The sequence below is a fragment of the Dermacentor albipictus genome, chromosome 3 (assembly GCF_038994185.2).
Source record: "Dermacentor albipictus isolate Rhodes 1998 colony chromosome 3, USDA_Dalb.pri_finalv2, whole genome shotgun sequence".
NCBI classification, from domain to species: domain Eukaryota; kingdom Metazoa; phylum Arthropoda; class Arachnida; order Ixodida; family Ixodidae; genus Dermacentor; species Dermacentor albipictus.
This window is the reverse complement of record NC_091823.1, coordinates 11,078,455-11,095,838: the sequence shown is the minus strand read 5'-3', so window position 1 is coordinate 11,095,838 and position 17,384 is coordinate 11,078,455. Positions and strand designations below refer to the sequence as shown.

The 17,384-nt window shown below is 46.9% G+C and overlaps 1 protein-coding gene across 5 annotated transcripts in view; it reads left to right on the top strand.

Annotated features, from left to right (window-relative positions):
- Positions 1–17,384, top strand: part of gogo (golden goal) — a 127,917-nt gene that overhangs the window by 53,635 nt on the left and 56,898 nt on the right. Inside the window, exon 2 of one of the 5 annotated variants that reach the window (XM_070535076.1) lies at positions 8,313–8,386. The exons of the other annotated variants lie outside the window; for them this stretch is intronic. The gene's annotated coding sequence lies outside the window, so the exon portion shown is untranslated. The remainder of the gene's footprint in view (positions 1–8,312; positions 8,387–17,384) is intronic. 5 annotated transcript variants of the gene reach the window in all.

The following is a 17,384-nucleotide window of genomic DNA, read 5'->3' as shown; positions in this document are numbered from 1 at the left end:
AATAACGACCGCGTGTGTGTGTGTGTTCAAGACTTTTCCCCATTCGCTGCATTTCAAGCACACTTAGGATGAGCCAGAGCTGGCAGAAATGAATCAACTACACCGAATGTATATAGATAAAGGTGGGATCAGATTGTGTTCATTAAGGACAATCGGTCTTACCATAAACAGCAGCGCGTAGGCGGGACGCAGAAAAAGGTAAGTGCTAGTAGATTTAAAAAACGGAAAGCAAGAACAGGAAAGGATATCATGAGAAAAAAATAAATGTATGACGAAAGGAAAAAGAATGCACGCCCTAGTGCTAACGAGAATTTGGTTTAGCGCTTTTTCGTTTTTCTTGACACTGAATCGCGATCCAAACGCTGTGTATGTATTCGTATATTCTTTTTGTTTGTGCTGCTTGCCCGCTGTTTTTATATTTTGGTAAAGAACCTTCCGCAGTAGTTTAGTGGCTATGACGTGGCGCTGCTGCGTTCCAGGTCGCGGGTTCAAACCCACCCAGGGAGGCCGCATCTCGATGGGGGCGAAACGCAAAAGAACGATCGTGTACTTAGATGTATGTGCATATTGAAGAACTCCAGATAGTCAAAATTAACACAAAGTCCCTCCACCATGTACGGCGTCCCTCATAATCACATCTTGGTTTTGCCACGTAAAACCCCAGAGTATAATTTTTCTTTTCTTATCTTAAGGAGCAGCGTATCCCGGGTCGTTGCCGTTACTGCTGCCGTACCCAGAATCCTGTCGTTCCTGATGTGGAACAACATGTAGGGACTTCGGAAGAGACGATACTGTTGGTTTTCGACGACTGTACGTACACAGTGCACTAGGGCGTTACTTCCGGCTGATCTCAGATACGCACGCTATATGCGCGGGTGTCCAGCTCTCACTTCCCGCTTCCGGTGCTGCAGCGCGTCGGCGAATCATTGGACGGTAGAATTTGCTTTCGCGTATTAAGCTACTCGTTCATTTATCTGCGTGTGGCATATATACAGGTTGTTTCAGCGAACATTCTCAAAAAATTTTCAAGACTGCCTGTGGCAGGTGGCAGAGTTCTAGTCCATGAGCTAGTCTAGTCGAAGAGGCGGACATTACTTGCATAAAAAAAATGAAATGGTATAATTGACTAATGAACGAAATGTTCACTAATGAGGTTTTTAACTAATTACCTTATGGCACGCATCACAATTTACAACGTTAGGATGGATAGTTGGGCGTGTTGGTTAAGCATGATCTGAAGTGAAGGCGCTAAAATGACGGAGGACAAAGAAGCACACACACACACACACAGGGCGCCACTTCCAACAATGTTTACTCAGGAAAAAACGCCACTGATTTATACTAGGAGCGCTATCACAGTTTCTCAGGGCGCATTCGCGTTCAGGTAAAGCAGTTCTTTGCGTGACAGTGAATGAAGCAGCTGATAACTGTGCAAGTGCCGCATCCATATCACTGTCACGCAAAGAACTGCTTTACCTGAACGCGAATGCGCCCTGAGAAACTGTGATAGCGCTCCTAGTATAAATCAGTGGCGCTTTTCCTCATTAAACATTGTTGGAATGGGCGCCCTGTGTGTGTGCGTGTTTCTTCTTTGTCCTCCGTCATTTTAGCGCCTTCACTTCGGATCACAATTTACAAATTCTAGCGGGTGGGACTTCAAGGCATATCCACTTGAAAATAATTGTGGGGATGACACCATTCATGACATATGCGCCGTTAAACTTGCGGTAAAAATACAGTGTCGTTCCACTTACTTTCTTAAAACATCGTTTTATGCATTGAAGCACAAAACTAACTGAAACGCGAATGCATTTCTTCGCAAAGTTCGCGAATTAGTATCGCAACTGGTGTCATGCCGAGAATTCATTCCAATTGGATCCGCCTTGCGAACTCCCCGGATAGAATTTGTAAGTTGCAGTGAGTGCCATAAGGTAATTAGTCGAAAATTTAATTAGTGGACTTTCCTAATTAGTCGGTTATGCATTTCAATTTTTTTGCAAGCAATGTCCACCTCTCTTAGTAGACCAGCTCATGGACTAGAATTGTGCTATCTACTAGAGTAAATATTTAAAAAAATGTAAGTGTTCGCTGAAATACCCGGTATAAGGCGCCAACTTCAAAACATATTCCGAGTCGAAAGAGATTAAGGTGTTGGATAGAAAATATATACTAGACAAGGCTGATCAATCAGCAAAACAAGTCACTTTTGAATATGTCTTAAGACGACGTTGAACTTATCGCCTCCCATTTAAGGTATCCGTGCGTGTCATTGCGTGAATGAATTTTGAGAGAGGTGATCTGAATTGCCTGCCCTTCCACATTTTGTCATATGTATATATATATATAATCTACCTCCATTCGAAGTAGTAATGAACAGGTTACAGAGGCTTTTCCTATGACTAACGGTGAAGTTAGAAGGGCCTTACAAGACATGAAATACGAGGTAAAGCGGCAGGAGAAAATGGAATAACAGTCGATTTAATCAAAGGCGGAGGAGACATCATGCTGAAAAGTTTGCGGCCCTTTATACGAAATGTCTCACGACTTCAATGGTTCCAGAGAACTGGAAGAATGCCAAACTTATACTAATCCACAAAAAGGGAAACGTTAAAGAATTGAAAAATTATAGACTCATTAGCTTACTTCCTGTATTGTATGAAATATTCGCCAATAAAATTTCCAATAGAATAAGGGCAACACTTCAGTCAACCAGGAGAACAAACAGGCTGGCTTCAGGGAGGGGTGCCGTACAATAGATCACATCCATGTCATCAATCAGGTAATCGAGAAATCTGCAAAGTACAATCAGCCTCTCTATATGGCTTTCATAGATTACGATAAGGCACTTGATTCAGTACAGATACCAGCAGTCAGAGACATTACGTAATCAAGGAATACAGGAGGCTTACGTAAATATCTTGGAAAATATCTACTGAGATTCCACATCTACCTTCATTCTCCACAAGAAAAGTAGAAAGATACCTGTAAACACAATCTCTCCAATACTATTCACTGCATACTTGGAAGAAGTATTCAAGCTATTAAACTGGGAAGGCTTAGGAGCTAGCATCAACGGCTAATATGTCAGCAACCTTCGGTTTGCAGATGACATTGTCCTGTTCAGCAACACTGGGGACGAGTTACAACAAATGACTGAGGACCTTAACAGAGGGAGTGGAAGAGTGGGGTTGAGGTTTAATATGCAGAAAACAAAAATAATGATCAATAGCCTAGCAAGGGAACGAGAATTCAGGATCGCCTGCCAGCCTCTAGAGTCTGTGAAAAAGTTTGTTTACCTAGTTCAATCACTAACAGGGGACCCTGATCACGAGAAGGGAATTTTTGTTCTTCTGTAAATTAATTTACAGAAGGATAAAAATGGGTTGGAGCACATACGGCAGACATTACCAGATCCTGACTGGAAGCTTACCATCATCATTAATAAGAAAGGTGTAAAATCAGTGCATTCTACCGGTGCTAACATATGGTACAGAGACTTGATGACTGACAAAGAAACTAGAGAACAAGTTAAAGAGCACTGGAACAAAGAATGCTAGGCATAACGTTAAGAGACAGAAAGAGAGCGGTGTAGATCAGAGAACAAACGGGGATAGCCGATATTCTAATTGACATTAAAATAAAGAAATAGAGCTTGGCAAGTCACGTAATGCGGAGGTTAGATAACCGGTGGACCATTAGGGCTACTGAATGGGCATCAAGAGAAGGGAAGCGCATTCGAGGGCGGCAGAAGTCTAGGCGGGGGGATGAAATTAGGAAATTCACAAACGCAAGTTATAATCGCTTGGCGCAGGACGGGGTAATTGTAGATCGCAGGGAGAGGTCTTCGTCTTGCAGTGGACATAAAATAGGCTGATGATGGTGATATACAGAAGGCTCGGTTGTAATTTTTAACCTTGATTTATTTAGTGCGACAGCAGTCAAAAGCTCGAAAATGGAATTGCTCCGTCCATCCGTCTGACCATGCTTTTTTTCCTTCTCAGACAATCGCCGTAGCTGTGTGTTTGTTGCAGCATCTCTGCATGGCTATGAGTATGAGAGTAGTGACGTCTGCGCGTGTGTCTCGGAGTACACAGCATGTTAATACTGTAGCGGGCGAGGGCAGACGCTATTTTTGATATGATGGTTACAGCGTCGGTTGTGAGAGACAGCTGCTCTTGCAATATACTGCAGCGGAGGAATCACTTTTTTCCTCCGTGACCAGTGCGAATTTACACGCTTCCTTCCCTGAGGAGATTTTCAGGCCTCGCTACTAGCAGTGACACTTGCCCATATTGATGCAACAAAGACCGTCTTGTGACTAAATAAACAACCACGGGACGGAGCAAACGGAAGGCACAGACGAAGCAGCGCGCCGTTTCTCTGTAATGTATATAGTTACAACCTGTAATTCAGCACTATTGAACAGACTGTCCGTTCATCCATGCAACATAGACACAGCCACGGGGCACAACGTTGAGATACAGATGGATAGGCAGGCATTTGTTGCCAGATTTGCGAGCACCAACGGGCAGCGTGCGAGGGCGCGTACGAAAACCATGACCAGTGCCGCCTGTGAGTGAAAAGGCCATTCTTCAGTCTGTCGAAGAGAGACTCGGCGACGTATAGCAGTAGCGGGACCGCACATGTAGGGCGGCCATTAAATCTTCAACGGAAGGCCTCGCCGTCTTCCCCCACAGCACGAAGAACGGCAAGTGGCCGTCGCACGCACGCTGTGCCCGCCACGACCGCGCTATCTCGATCGCAGCTCACCGGGTGGTCGCAGTGTGTCGCGCCGAACAAGGGTCGCGTCTTTAGGGGAGCCTCCGCAGCAGGCGACTCTTGACTCCGTGGTGCGTGTGCGCGCCTTCTGTGCGCAGAAAGCGCCGAAACGCAACTCTGGGTGTCGCGGGACGATCGTCTCTTGCGTGCTTTTCCGTGGCGACCCTCGTATTTCCGGAGACCTCCACCACTAACAACAACACCGACCATCTGTCGGGTCGCGGGGCTGAGAACCCTGTACGCGCATGCTGACATCAATGACTTCGTGGGTAGGATTCCACGACACCGGGCACGTTTAAGGAGGGTATGTCTCCTTGTCTGTCCCCGTTCCGATCTGCAGCACTAAAATGGGGCGGGGGGGGGGGGGGGGGATTAGTAGTAAGACGAAGCATTGAGTGCAATAGCAAACTTTTAGACAGCTATGCGAAGCAAGGTTAGTCGTTTTATCGGCTGCATAAGCTGCTGTAAACATTCGCTTACTAACCAAATTAACAAGCGCGTTGCCACGCGTACACCGACAAACACGAGCACATCTCACTCGATGACCGCGCACACTTGCTGTCAGAACGATGGCCTGATGGAGACGCAGCAGCAGCAGCGAGTGAATTTCCCCTCGTGTTGCCTCTCGCTTCAACGTGAGCTATAGTCGCGCGAGAACACAGCGCACTCTAAGCCATCAGCTATCTCCGGCCGGCTAGCCTTTGAACCCAGCACAGATTACTTTCAAGATACGACGCGCGCGGCCGCGCTCAGCCACCGCAGCGGGAGTAGAAGGGGAGATGAGTGCTAGTCTGCTCCCTCCCCACACCCCTCCTAGTACGCGCACATCTCGCCCCCCCCCCCCCCCCCCCATTCCTTTGCGCGTACCTTACCGGTCTTCCTCCCTTGCAAGCGCGAGAAGACAACGCCTCATCAAGCCGCCATTCCTCTCGACGTCACCCTCGCAAGCTTTCGCTCGCCCCTACTGCATATGGCACGCGGCCGCGATGTTATCGCCCTTATACGGAAAATCGCGGCGAAGGCGGTGGCGAAAATTCGCCTGGTGTGTCCATGTACAAGTAATTGCTATCGCAGTAATAAATGCGACACAACAGCTTCTTTCTAGACTACATGGGGCGAGCTCCACCACTGGAAAAGCTGGCGCCACCGACGGCGTGACGTGGCATGAGGGATCACGTGGACACAGCGGCCGCGTCGGCTGCTTCGGAAGCGCCGAAGCGAGCTGAAAACGAAAGGTTTAAAAGTCCCACCTGCGCTGCGGTTCTGATTAAGTGGTGAGACTTTACCGCGTTGGGTGTCTGCTTGACAACGTTTGAAAGTACTATAATAGGTAGTGGTTGTCTTTGGAGGCGTGCAGCATGGTAGGCTACTGCTCGATGCCGCAGTGTCGGACGTTCGCAACGGAGCCCGGTGTCAGCCTTATTCGCACGTAGCCGCAGGCCAAGGAGCTGCGTGAAGCTTGGCTGGCGAAGCCTAGAACCGACAGACAGCCATCGGCTACAACTCGGATATGCAGCAAGCACAGACGCGAGGAAAATTTCTGCTACGGCGCCGGGACTGCGATGTTTGGTGAATAGAAGGACACGCGCACTGAGCCGCTTGCCCGCGCCCGCTGCCCGACTAATGCTATGATGGTTTGGTCAATGAACTTGTTGATGCTAGATAATGGCAAGTTCACTGGAACGGAAAGGGAGTGGTAAGACGCACATTAAAAAAAAGGCATGGCGTATGGTCATGTTTGTGTTATGAATTAATACACTGGATTACGAAAAAGAAGCAGAGGGAAATCGCACGCTGAGAAGACCGATAAACATGCAGTGCGACGCAACTTGAGAAATAATATTGAAATGTCCAAGAATTTAGAAGACAAAAAAAAGATATTGAATCGTCGCGACGGCACATCACAGTCGCCGTACTCGCCGAAGTCTCTATAACGAAATTATTTTTGAACGTTTCTGATAGCGTCCACGCAACAATGGTTGCTAGTGTGCTGTCAAATGCGCGTGTGCTGCGGCCTAAAGCTCGCGGCACGGTGCGAAAACGCGCTCACAGCGAAAGCAAAACATTGTGCGCGGACATGCATGCAGACGCGCAGTCGGTCGCTGCGAACCCGTGCGTTCGCTGGAGTGAGGCTCCATTCTGTTATGCCCCATTTGGTTATACAGACAGCTCACTATAAGAACATATTTCACATAGTTTACTCTCAACCTTTGCCTACCTTTCACTCAAGAAGCCGGTTCGGGAGACTCTATCGCGGCGACCGCGCGCAGTGGCGTTCACCGTACGTATTCGATAAAGAGATAGCGTCTGCAAACGATTCTGTGCTTTCAGTTTGCCCAAGATCATTATATCGACAGTCAAAACTTCCCTCATTTTGAGAGTATACATAATTGTCCAGGAGGGCTGCCGCGTGGTGTTTTTATTGAGCGCCGTAAGCGAAACTTATGAGGAGCGTGCCGCGTTATCCCTCGTATTACGCAAGGGAGGCGCTTCCGACAGATGGTGTCTCCGTAAGTCCTGACCCCAAAGAGGTGGTACTACAGAGCTTGTCACGATCTGGAAAAAGCTGCTTTTACTACGCGTGTAAAGCATTGAGCGTGACCGTATGGCCAACGGGTCCGACATTTTTCTTTCTTGATTTCGTTCATTTTTTTTTTCCATTTCATTTTTTAGAACTTCGGTATGGTCTATCTCTAGGCTTTGTCTTTCCCGATGTTTTTCGGGAACGCGAAGTCGAGATGCACCTTTCCCAAGTAAAAGTATATAGCGCTTGTGTGTACGAAAGGAAAAAGAAATGTAAGAGAACGGTGAGCTGTTGTTTCCTGGGGAGATTAGGGATGTTTCTTCTCTTTATGTACCGGGTCTCTTTTTAGAAGGGCCACATTTGTTAAAATAACTTGTCTCAGATAGTACAATTATATTCCTTGATCTAAATTACTTGATGAGGCAGCGATTAGTGCCACGAAAATTCAGAATGCTTCATGAACTAAGCAGCATAATTACGCGAATTCATTTCTTAATTACTTTACGGTGCATATTTAAATCTACGAATTATAGCCGGTGAGTTTGTAAGGAGTATCCACTTGGAACGCATACTCAAGAGTGCACCAGTTTCCATATATTACTTTTCAAAATGTCAGACAAAATGCATTGGCGTTCTTTTTTTTCTTCTTTTTTTTAGGAAAACGCTGTTCTATGCATTGAAGCACAAAAGTAACTGGAACACCAATGAATTTCGGAACATCAATGCGAATTTTGACCTTTAAAAAAAGGCCCCCGGTATATGCGATTATCTTATTACACTACATTATTTTATTTATTTCTTAATCTAGCAAGCTTAAGCGCTTACTTCACTTGTTTAGCTTGGACTTTAGCTGTGTATATATGTGGCCGTTCTTTCTGTTCACTCCATGCACTTTCTGAAGCCACTGACATTCTATGTACATTTACATTTCCCGACTGATGTGTGCGTCACAAGTGCACTGCAGGCGGCGCACCTATAGAGTTCATTCGTACCCATCCTCGCTTTGCAGCGTTTTGAGTTCCAAAAACTGCGGAGTGAGCCTTCGTACATTCCGGTATTCACAACAAGTTTCTCAAGGCTAAGGTAATGTTTTTTTTAATTATTATTCACATGAAGTCAATTTGTGTGCATTGCGAGCTGAGTATATGTTTTTTAACGTTGCACGTTCAATTAAGCTTTATAAAATTAATTACGGAGTTTAGCGTTCCAAGGCAACCCAGGGGCAATGAAAGACGCCGTAGTGCGTATGTTTGGGGACTCTGTAATAATAGATGTCTAAATCCAACGCGTAGTGACCGCTTCATTGGAGTAAAGTAAATACACTAATATCGAAGGCGATGCTTTTGCCGATTTCATTTTTCATTTATTTCATTTATTGTACCCTCAGGGCCGAAGCATTACAGAGGGGAGTGGCAAAAAGAAAAATATTTCTGTGAAAAGATACTTATACATGGAGTTATATAATGTACCAATGCAAATACAAATACTCTAATTAACAAATCAAATCAATACAGATCACCAAACTAGAAAAAAATGAGTAGATGATACAGGCAAGCACAAGCAAACAAGAGAAAAAAAACGAGAAATAACATGAGGTAAAGAACTAATTAGTTACTGTTAAAGCATTTTTGAAATGTTGATGGTCTGTAATTTCTGCAGTAGTGGTAGGTAGGTGGTTCCACTCTTCACAAGTCCTGGGAAAAAATGAATATTGAAAAGTAGAAGTCCTGCAAAAAGGAACGGCTACTTTATGTCGGTGGTCAATGCGTGGTGATACGTACTGGGGAGGAAAGATGAAATCATCGTGTAGAGAACAATGCTGAAATATGCGGTGAAAAAGACACAATCGATAAAACTTACGGCGAGATGCTAGTGATGGTAGTTCAAGGCTCGATTTCATATTAGTCACACTTGCGGTTCGAGCATAATTAGACATAACAAAACGTGCAGAGTTATTTTGAACCATTTCGAGTGAGTAGATTAGATTGTCATGGAAAGGGTCCCAAACAGAGGCGGCGTATTCCACCTTCGAACGAATCAGTGTTTTATAAAGTAAAAGTTTAAGAGCCTGAGGAGCGCGTGAGAAATTCCGGCGAAGATATGCAAGTGTTTTGTTGGCGCTGGCGATTATGGATTCAATGTGATCATTCCAGGTTAGTTTTGATGATATAGTGACGCCAAGATATCTATATGACGATACTACTTCTAAAGGAAAGTTATCAAGATGATATGAAACATTTGCATTAGTAGATCTAGTTACGCGCATGACTTTGCATTTTTTAGTGTTTAATTCCATGCACCAAGTCTTACACCAAGCGGACACAGAATCAAGATCAGACTGTAGAATAGTAGTATCGTTAGGACTAGTTATTTCTCGAAATATTACACAGTCATCTGCAAACAAGTTGATATGGGAAGAGACGCAGGAAGGTAAGTCGTTAATGTAGATTAGAAAGAGAAGAGGGCCAAGAACCGATCCTTGTGGTACTCCTGAGGAAACAGGACTCGGAGGAGAGTCAGTGTTATTAGTAGAGACAAACTGGGAACGATTTAGTAAGAAACATTCGAGCCATGCAAGCAGTTTGGAATCCAAATTTAGTAACTGCAACTTATATAAAAGGAGATTATGGCATACTTTATCGAAGGCTTTTGAAAAATCTAAAAATATACAGTCAGCTAAAGAAGAACGATCGAGGATGGCATGACTGGATGTGCTGAAAGCGATTGCAGACACGGAAACACGTCATAGGTGCCACGTTTCGGACACCACCTATTAAACTAGCTCGAGGTCCTTTGACGGGCACTTAAAGCGCGGTCAGCGAGCGTTGTTCCTTCTCGCCCCCACTGGAATGCGGCTACCGCTTAGCGGGAACCGAACCCGCAACCTTTTGCTCACAAGCAGAACCCCATGATTCGCGATGCAATGAAGGGAGTTCTAATAACTGAAGCCGCATGCTTCTTCAAACTGGCACACCTATAATTTTTATGGTTCTTATTTCATTTACGGGAAGTCGTACCATCGGGCCGAAGCAAAGAAGCAACGTCAGCCAGTGCGCCAATAAGGCGTTTATGCGGTCACGGTTTACGCCTACGTCTTTGCGACATGCCTGTTATCTCCTCGCGTATATGTATGCACTCCCGTCGCATAGGATTCGACGCGGTCTGGTTTGAGCTACAGGATTATCGCGCCGCACTGCGGGGCAACTGTGTCGGTTCGATGATAGCTTCCTGCCGAGAGCGGAGCCCGGCTCCCGCGTTCACGCTAGATTACCTTCCCAGCCGAGAGGAGCAGAAACGCAGCCGGCGGCGAAGTCGGTGCGGAGGGAGGGCGCGTAAAAAGAGAAAACTCACGTTGCACACACATGCGGGCGGCGCACGTAATATACATGCCGCAAAACGCGAGTAAGTCGCTTTGCTGCAAACTTTGGGGTGATGGAGAGATAGGGCAGTCCCAAGTGACGCGCTGCGTATACGTGGTGGTGGTGGCGGCGCTTATTACACCGCGAGCGTAGCCGGTTCTGCAGACGCCGGAGCGGGCACTGCGCGCTTCTGATTTGTGGGGTAATGCGCACCGTCGCATTAGCGCCCGAGAAAGTGTTTCCTCTGTCACGTACAAATTACAGCTTCCACGTGGAGGCTTCTTGTAGACGCCCGTGGTGTGTCTTTGAAGCTGGCGACCGCCAGCGGCCGAGGCCCAATGATCGGCGTAGCTTTAGGAAAGCCGCCCCTATAGCTTGGCGGGTGCAAATGAAAAAATAAAATAACAATAAAGCACTGACTGCGGGGTCGCCTTAGTCCCCGCTTCCAGGACATGAAGCCGTTCATTAAACAACTTCGATATATGTGCGTTAAACCATGCACGTTTCACGTTTTCTTTCGTACTTGAACTTGTGTGTGGTGTTTAAACGACTTTTCAGCACAGAGACCAAATAGTGGGCTTGTGATGACGTCGGTCAGAGTTGCTCGTATAGCAGACAGCTTCCACGTCTTCTCCAAAATGCGGCGGTTGCATGAACAAAGAGACCGAGAGAGAGACAAAGGGTTTGTGGAGGCTAAAGAGAAGAAGATAGAGAGAAATAAAATGTAGAAGGGGTTAACTGGACGCGTGCCTGTTTTTAGCATGCGCAGTGTGAGAGCATCAAGGGATAGATAAAAAAAAAGAAAGCGAGGGACGGGGGGAGCACTAGAAGCGCGCGTGCACAAGGGGGATGCCTCTAGGCCACTTTATTGGCCAGTCGATTTCAGGAACTATGATTCCTGCGTTGCTTCGTGAACCTGCGACACATGATGTCATCGTTCTAGAATCTGTGGCTCTGAAAAATGGTAATACTAGTGGAGCATAAGAGATACCGGTGAGGTAGGGTTCCTGATCCGGCATGGAGGTGTCATACGCGTCAGATGCCGTATCTTTCTCGCTTGAGGTAGACGAACTATATTTTGCGGCAGAAGTGGAACCGCCAGTACTCGGTATTTTCTGGCCGTCTCCTTCGCGTTCGGTAATCTAATCGGCGAATATGAGTATTCAGTGTGACATATTGTCGATGCTCAGTTAACCAGGCATAGTTCCATATGTGAGCTGTGGGACGAGGCCAACGGTGTGACAGTACACTCTAGACGGGAATAGAGGGAAAATATAATCAGAAAATGCGTAAAGCAAATCAAGAACATAAATGAGCATATCATAAATGACATTTCTCTCTCTCTAGGGGCGAAATTGACATTAATTTGGACAGGTACAATTTTCCTTAAATAATGCTGGAATAGTACAAATTTGATCAGAACAGTTTTCATAATAAGGACAGTTGGTCTTAACCGGTTTCGAGGCGTGATCTGTAGTCAGAACCGTGCGTTTTTGACCTGACTTAGCCGCTGTGACTGATACAGGCGAACTCGGCAACGCTACAACGTATTCTAGTCTATTTCTGCTTGTTTGAATTCATGCTGCTAGTGCGTAGCGGAGTTTCTGCGGACACAATGTTCAGCGAAAAAAGTAACCTTCCGCGGAGGGCCTACCAATACCGCCACGCAGCCTTTCAAACGCCGTTTCTCGTAAAAAAAAGCTATAGGCGTTGAGTGCGCTTTCCTTTCTTGCCCAACAAATGGCTCGGCGCGGGAGACCTCTCTTCACGCCGCTGCGAAGACCCAGAGAAACAATCACTACACGCGCGGTGGCATTCGGGGCGCGTCTTCACGAACAATCGTAAAACAGCCAAAGTATATATAACACTGCTGGCCAAGTCACCCGCCCCATCCCCCCTCTCCCCTTTCCATTGCGTCCCGTCTCCTGCAAGGGCGAGTGCTTCACGAACTCCCGAATTCGCTCGGCCTCGCATGCGCGCATACGGTCGAGAAGGCAGCGCGTATATTGCATTCCTCCGTATAACTTCCTTCCTCTCAGTAATCGTGTGCACGCAGAGGACTCATGAATTGCGCGGGCCACAGGCACACGGCGTAGCCGACGGTTTATCGCGTCAAAACTAACGAGCCCCCTCCTTCGACGTGCGGCTCAAGCAAAGAATCCGGCGGGAATAGACAAGGGACCAGTTCGTGTGCACCACTCGTAAAGAAATGGAAACTGACAGGGGTGAAAGGCGGGGGTTGCCCAGCCCACTCCCTTTCCTGGTACTTCGGTGCCCGCAGAGGCAAGCCATGGAGGCTCGCGCGAGGTTTGTTAGTTTTGTTTGTTTTGTTTGTTTTCGGCTACTTTATTGTACGCTTGTTGCATTGCCGCAGCAGACCTGTCCTGCTATAGAACGTTAGAACCGTTCAGTGCATAGGAAGGTACGAGGAGTGCTGAGACCAGCCCTCGTGCGCGGAACGAAGTACTGCGAAGTTTTAAGACTGTGCCAGTCGGAAGTGTCAAACATTAGATGAGTCCGGGACGAGTCTCACACTGTTAATCCTTAACCAATCTGCCAACGCGCTCACAGTCTCCAACTCGTATACCCGTTGGTCCCCGCGCGACCTTCCGCCTCTTCCACCATGCGTAACATACTTTAGGGGTATATAGTAAAAGCGCGTCACGCACTAGACATCAAATTTTGCAGTGGGCTGTAGACGACATGTTACTGAAGCGTACTTACAAACTATAGGTGAAGCCCCGGCCCATTTTCTTGGGTCACCGGTCATAAGAATATTTAAACAATGTTACGTAGGCGGTATAAAAATGAGTGTGCTGCGGACATTGGGGATTTGTCGTGGGGCACGCTTACTGCATATGGGAATGCTCGAGTGTTATGTCCTCTCTTTTAACAGCATCGTCTGTTTCTCGTTCTCAGGAGCAGACGACTTGGGAGTGGATGTACTTACGTTTGTTGGGAACGAATACAGTGCATCGCTATATAGGCTAGCTGTCGCGCGATTGGTTGGAGCCATATACCTTTAGCCTTTGCAACACTGTCTGGTTTTAATTTTCGAGCATGTAGATTATTCGTGTAGGGAAACAAACGTAAAGCTAGAGCAAAAGAAGAGAATGCATGGCCAGGCCGGGAGGAACCGGACTAAAGAGTCCGAGGGCGGGAACCGAGAGGCGTCAGGGGGGTCCTGTAAACGCATTAAATTATGAATCCCGAGGCCACTGCCGGAGGAGCTGCTTCCAGTCCCTCGTTCGGTTAACACCCACCACGAGCACGAAGCAGGCCAGCGTAATGCGCCCCTATCAGTTGCCGATGCCGATCTACCGCTGCCGGAGCTCCCGTCCCGTCCTATCTTGAGCCTCAAGCGTGCCTAGTCAGGGGAGAATGCACCTTGAAACAGACGCAGCTTTCAGCTGACATACCCTTGAGTTGTGACGCTGTTCATCGATCACGAACGACAAAGAGGAAGGTTAATTATGGCGGGAAAGCTGACAGGTAGGTATGAATAGTTTTCATCTACTATATGGACGGATATTGAGAGTTAAAAGAGAGAGAGAGAGAGAGATAAATGTGGTGATGATTGGGTTGCTTCGGCACCTGAGGCCGAATTCACTAATATTTGCATTCGTGAGAACTCTTCGTCACTGATCAGCCGCTTTCGCTAATGTTCGTTCTCACGACTGGCGAGAGCCTGCTCTAACGAACCATTTTAGTGTACGAACTTGTTTGTATATATACTGGCCGTGGAGCGGAATTGCAAAGATTTTCGTTCGTTTAAGTGGTATCGATTGGACTGGTGGCGTTCGCTGATAACAAATAGTTTGTACCTGTTCTTACGAACCGCTTTCACTTACGAACTATTTCATAAGTATACAGGCCCTAATTAGGCAACACTGCCGTAATGTAGAACATTACCTATACACCGTACGACGTAACTGGTATTAGAAAAATATGCAATTCCTTGGTGGTTCGCTTCTCAAATAATGATGCATGGCACTCTGTCATTGGTGTTAAGTGCACGAGATGGCGCTTATTCCTGGTCTACTGTAGAGTTTATAGTTACCATGTAAGTACGGTCAACCACAAAATTTTACGAAGCAGGAAATCTGAGAAAAATCTGAATATCTGCGCAGCCTCACAACGCAGCCTATAGCATTCGCAGTTACAGTCTCTACCCGTATATGTGAACAACACTCTGATGTCGGTTTTACTGACTACGTTTTCTAATATTCCGTGGTCCGTAAACTTTTGTGGTTGACTGTACATACAGTAACTCTATGGTCTACCATACGCTTCATGTTGCGCCCTCTGAAAATGCACAATTATAGACATATATGAATCTTTCCCGAACCAAGAAGATCTTGAAGAGGCAAATAACAATCCCGACAGGCGAGAATTCAGGTAGCTGAGCGTGAATAGGCTACTTAGCGCCGTCTGTACACTTCGGCGCCGCCCCTCCTGTATACGCCGTCTGGTGATGGATGGGCACTCCTGACCAGACGCCGTCGGTCGCGTAGAGGCCACAAGGCGAGGCCCATCACTCATCACGCGCACTAACCTCAACATCCTTCAGAAGTTAGGCGAGACAAGATTTATCTTTCTTTTCTTCTTGGAGCGCGCATTTCATTATGCCATTAGTTATGCTGCCATTCCGTGCCTTTACGCTTTCAGCTCAGGCACCCGTCTTCATGGGTCCAGAAAGAAGTGTGCGCCAAGGAAAGGTGTCGGCGAAAGTAACACACAGAGACCCAAGACGAAAATGACGAGCCTCGAGGACTTGGTTCGAGACAACGTCATTCGGGAACTTGCGGAAGGTTGCAGTGTATTGACATGACCATAAACCCTAATTTTCGTGCTACTGCACTGTAGCTGCCAATAAATTGGCAGAACATTGCCAATAAAAAGCTCAAGAGGAAGACATTGGAAGGTGGCTCTGCTTTGGAGAAGCAGATATTGTGCATAGCTCGAGGTTAAATCACGTTAAATCTCTTGCCAGACGTACCCGCTTCAATGTGAACGACAAAGGGAATAGATGATTGAGTAAATGCACACCATCGGCTTCACCACCAAGCGGAAAACTTGTGTTTCATGCGTGTGTTCTTCTTTTTCTTTTTTTCAATAATGATGACAACTTTAGAACTTAGCGGTGTGTATGTTTGTGGCCTTCTCTTTGGGCCTTACTTCTCCCAGCTGTGCTTAGCTCAGCGGCATGTATTCGCAAACGAAGTCCTTCGTTATACCTAAGTATACGGTCCTTCCTGGGTCTGGGATTAGGCCTTCGCTATCGAAAACCTTGCCCAGCCGGTTGGTTGTTGCAGGTTATCGCTGTGCACACCAGACTTGGCAACAAGACCGACACGTGTCCGACATCGTTGTATGCTATAGTGCCCAGCTCCTGCCTAGCTGTGGATCTCGTCGTTCGCCTCTTTATTTCTTTCGTGTTGGGTACACGATAAATTTAAATTAGTTTTCGCCATGCACTCAGTGTATGTTAGTCACGCAACGCGCGGCAACAGCAGCGGCGCTTTTGAAGCTATTCATTTCGGCACTATATACGATTCTGTTGTAGTTGCTTTATAGTATACGCTTGCTCGCTTCGGCCGCTGCTTTTTTTTTTTTCCCCCGGTTTGTACTGCCAGCTGGCTGCCGACAGGGTATTCTTCGGCGGCGGCGCAGTTACAGGGGCGAGCTTCTTCCGTGCCTGTGTACGGGGAAAAGGTGGGACACGTCCTTGCTTCAGCTACCGAGGGGGCGGTTCTCTGGGGACGGCCTTTTTCGCGCTTCGGTGAGCCCGAGGGAGACCGCGAAACGCCGTCGATTGTGCGTCGACCTGCGTTCCTCCAGGCCTAATCAAGAGCGGCCAAGAGTAGTGGCTCCACCACGTGTATACGCCGAGCTGGGCATCCTGGAAAGCGTAAAATTAAAAGCGGAGGAGAGATGAGTGCTCGCAATTAAGTGGACCGATGCACTTTAAAAGGGGGGGCAGACAGAAAGGAAGAAAGAGAAAAGCGGAAAGAGATGGTGGGGAGAAGAAAGCAGTAAACAGGATACAGGCAACCACTCGTATACAAAAGATTGGCTGCTGTATAGTTGATGAGCGTATAGGCTTCCGAAATTGAGGTCGTTCATTTTCTTTTTAATTACTGGCCAAACGTCTGACCTCTTAGTATTAAGATGGAATCATGTTGCAGGCTACGATTAGGCTGTCGGGCTCCCCCACGGCTACGGCGTAATCATCTTGTCGCTCTCTCTGAACGCGAACATATAATGCTCCCTAACATGCCGCGCTCGGTGCAGGCCTTCGTCCTATCCTTTTGTCTTCTTGGTCGCTTTGTAACCACTAATGTGACAGATTTACAACCGGAGCGCTCACGTTTGCTGCGAGTGGTAATTAAGGACACACAGAGGGTCCTCTACTATGTTTGTTCGGTTAAATGCACTCGCTTGATGCGCTCGTAATCGAGTTTAATTACAGTACTGAATGGCCTTAGAATCATATGAGGCCGACAGAATGATAATGTGACCTTATTCTGTGAGTAACACAAGAAAAAGTCAAGGCCATCAAGTCTTAGCTATCCCTACGTGTATGAATGCGAAAGCATTGTGACGTCTTCCAAATGGCGGCTTGTTTTACGAAACGTAATGGTATTGTTTTCAATCTTAATCATTCAATGTTTATTTCGCATTCGTTAATTTGCCAAAGTTCAACGCTGAGGCAATAACTA